The sequence below is a fragment of the Phascolarctos cinereus genome, unplaced genomic scaffold (assembly GCF_003287225.1).
Source record: "Phascolarctos cinereus isolate Bilbo 61053 unplaced genomic scaffold, phaCin_HiC Scaffold_1;HRSCAF=81, whole genome shotgun sequence".
Lineage (NCBI taxonomy): Eukaryota > Metazoa > Chordata > Mammalia > Diprotodontia > Phascolarctidae > Phascolarctos > Phascolarctos cinereus.
Window position 1 is genome coordinate 43,397,700 of NW_027555514.1, and position 3,814 is coordinate 43,401,513.

Genomic DNA, 3,814 nt, shown 5'->3' on the forward strand with positions numbered 1-3,814 from the left:
TCACAAACTTTTCTTGAAGGGAGGTTTCTACACTTGAGAGCAAAATCACAATATTAATGAGGGCTGTGATGTTTAATGTTCCCATTTTTGTTTAAACAACCAAGTTTGTCCATCTACAGAGTCTAAGGAGTTAGACTTGGCTAGAGTACAACTTGTTAGCTGCTTTAACCAATGGAATTAGCCTCACTCCCAGAATGGAAAAAGAACCCACAAAACTGAAGAAAAAAAAGACACACCCCTGCAGCTAACCTACTGCTATAGTTATCCCTTCTACATCATGAGGGTTAGGGGTGTGGCATCCCCAAGATCTGGAAAATCCATGTAAAAACTTTTAGCCCTCCCTTCATACAAGAGAAGAAATCTGATTTTTTTCCTTTTTCTTTTATAGGGTGTCAATACCTTATTGTAAAATTTGGGTTAATTATTTGTTCATACGTTATGTGTCATCTGCTGGTCTTCACGTGTCATCTGTTGCAAAACTCTCAAAAAATTCCCATTTAATTCCCACAATACAGTGAAACTGCGATGGAGAAAGTCACAAAGTGGAAGGGATAACTGTACTTTCCATTAACAGTGTGGATACTATGAAGGAAAAAAATGAATAAAAGCAGAGCTGGGTCACTGCTTTTAAACAATTTCAAAACAGTCCAAATGATACTTCTAGCTTCTGCTCATGCATTACAACCATGAATCAATACAAGACAGAAATTCACTAATGTGCATTTAATCACCAAAGGACTGAATGGTCTAGGTTTTTATTCTGTAGTGTTTCTAAGACTGTGCCCATTAAATGCAAACAAGAAGGGCACAACAGGAGAAGTGATATACACTTGAGGTTGAGATTGAATTTAAATATTATTCATGGCATCTAGCCTAGTCCCTGCTCCGGCTGTTTCTATGGCTTGGGCTTCATTGCTCTTCCACCAGTAAGGCGCATCATTTGTTAATGGAGGATTTAGATTGGGAGTAGCACTGTGCGGATCTGCAGTGCTGGAGGAACATTCATTTGAGGAACTGCCATTGGATATTCTTCTGAAAGAAATAGCTCCAAGTTAAAAATCCCTCCCTCCGAGGGGGAATCCTATGGAGGGGAACCACACAAAAATAGCATGCATTGCTTCCATCTGTTTCTGCTTTTATCCCAAAAAATGTATCTTCCAGCATTTGCTGGGTTTCCTCAATAATCCTGTGGGGCAGCCTGGCCCTCTTGTCTGATCCAGAATTCAGTCTCAGGGTCTTGTCTTTGATTTGGCCATCTTGATTATGCCTGTGGACCCCTTCTCAGAATAATATTTTAAATGCACAAAAGATATAGGATTGCAAAAGTAAACAAATCATGTTGAAACAAAGATAATTTTTTTCCCATCCACATTCAGGATTATTTGACATCTATCCACTGACAGGTTAAGAACCCCCAATGTAAAGGCTTCAGTGAGGAAAACTACATGGCTCAGTGCCTAGAGTCTTGGAATTGGGAGTCAGGAAAATCTGAGTTCAAATCCTCACTCAGACAGTGTGACCATGGGAAAATAATAACCTCTGCCTCAGTTTCCTCATCTGTAAAACAAGAATAAAAATAGAACCTATTAGAATGGTTATGAGAATCAAAAGAGATGTTTACAGTGTTTTGCTATACTAGTGCTAGCAACTGTTATGATAAGACAGTGTGTAGTTTTAGCAGAAACCTAGCATCAGAAATCAGATTAGATAATGGTAGAAATATAATCCTATATAAGGGCTTGGAATTAGTGAGCAAAAAAAAGTAAGATTATTGGTTTAATATTTAGTTTCTTACTAAAAATTCCAAACCCAATTTTCAAGTTAAACTCACCCAGAATTCAGAGTGGGAATGGGCCAAGGATAAACATGGAGAGAGAGAAACCCTATTATCTCTTCCTTCTTTTCACCCAATTTGGGGTGAAAATGGCAATTTCCAGGACAGCAGACCTTCTAATCTCATGGGCTATACTCTCTAGATGTGTCAGGTGCTTTCAGGGAAGGGTTTCAGTCTAGAATTCAGAGACACACAAAAAAGCTGAATCGTTAACCAGAAAGCACAAAGAGCAAAGCCAACTGATACCAGTCCTTGTTTTTTATTCAAATCCCTACAATCCTCCTAGGTCCCTTTAGCTTCCTTTGGAGCTTCCTCTATGGGTTCATAAAGAGCAATCTTGTGGCCACAAACTAGAGCCAAGGAGTCAGCATCTGTCCTTTGGCCCAATTAATAAGAGCAATTAGGCTCTTTTGTTCTCTTACAGTTCCCTTGACTCCCCCCCTCCCAAGCCCCCCACCCAAGGCAGTAGAAATCTTCTTTCCCCCAAGGAATTTAGATGTAAACTACAACCCTCACTTGATGCTTGAATGGAAACTCTGGTTTGAGCTCTGTAACAAAAATGCAAAGGTATTGAGAAAGGTTATATGAATAGATACAGTTATCATGAAATGCTGACACCTTAGGAAATGTTCTATGAAGACGAAATCCCAAGGCTTCAACAAGAGACCAAGGGAGGAAATCATCATCCTGGGAAAACTAAAGGGGATTAGCCCCAGTACCAAGAGCACTGCATTCCGTAAGAAAGCATCTCGCCATCCTTCTATCCGTCCATACATCTGAAAGGTGGTTCCAAGGCTCCACCTCCTCCATCCTAAAGCCTATATTCTGATGTGTCTGAGACTGGAAAGGATCTGAAATCCCATGGGGAGTTCCATGGCTCTGGGGGCTGGAGATCATTGTTGTCCCTTCCTTTTCTAAGGCGACATTTCATTTAAAGGAAACAAACATAAACCTCTCAGTGCCAAGGAACTTGGGTACCAGGTCTTGTGGATGCAAAACCACAAAACCAACCATTTATCCTCAGGGAGCTCACACAGTGAGAGAACAGGGCACACCAACAAACTGAGCCCGGGACACTCCCTTTCGAGGGACCCCCAGGCAAAGGTGTTCACCATGTGGGTTCTCACAATGAACCCCAGTGCTTTTGGTTTTACCAGAAAGCATATTAATTCAATGTTCAAAATAGTGAATCAAAGAGCACAGTGAATAAAGAGATTAGCAAGAAAAATTACCCCCTTCTCCATGTGTACAAAGGACACCGTCTCCTGCCAGCCACTCCTTTCAGTACCACTGGGTAAGGCCAGGAAGGGTGAAGGTAGTTACCTCCTCTGGGTGCCTAGGGAAGGACCAGAATGTCCTCTGGTTGGCACATAGTCACAACCATCTTTGCCACCTCCACCCTGCCCTGGAGGCACAGCCTCTTAGATTAGCTGTTTCCAATCTAGTCTCTCTGATTTGTCTTATCACCTGGTTTTAGCTCTCCAGGCACTTCAGGTTAGTTGCTACCCCCTAGAAAATCCAAGACCTTTGGGACCCTCAGGAAATGATTTGCTAACCAAGGGGATTACAATCAGACTTCTCTTGGGCCCACTAAAGATAAATGTCATTGGGAGGACCCCTCGTTCTTCCTCTCTATCCCAAGATATGTCCTTTGGCCACCAGTTGTGGCCTTTCCTCATGCTCCTGGCTCTGTCCCTTTGGGTTAAGGCCCCATGAGAGATTCATTTCTCCATGCCTTCCTTATCTTATTAATTTGTGAAATCTCCAACCAGGAGGGTGAAAGGCCTCGAGTCCTTGCCACATAAGTATCAGGTATAGAAACTGGGGATATTTATCCAGACACAGGGAATACTGGGGGGAAATGGACATCTAGAGTCTTCAAGTGCTTCAGGAAGATCAGATGTATCACTCCAACCAACAGACAGTCTTCATGACCACAAAAGGAAATGCTTACTTGGGAAAGTGAAAGTTATAATGCTT

General features: G+C 42.0%; 1 pseudogene; it reads right to left on the minus strand.

Annotated features, from left to right (window-relative positions):
- Nucleotides 1–312: 312 nt before the first annotated feature.
- Nucleotides 313–2,590, minus strand: LOC110208995 (ubiquitin-conjugating enzyme E2 N pseudogene; annotated as a pseudogene).
- Nucleotides 2,591–3,814: the final 1,224 nt, after the last annotated feature.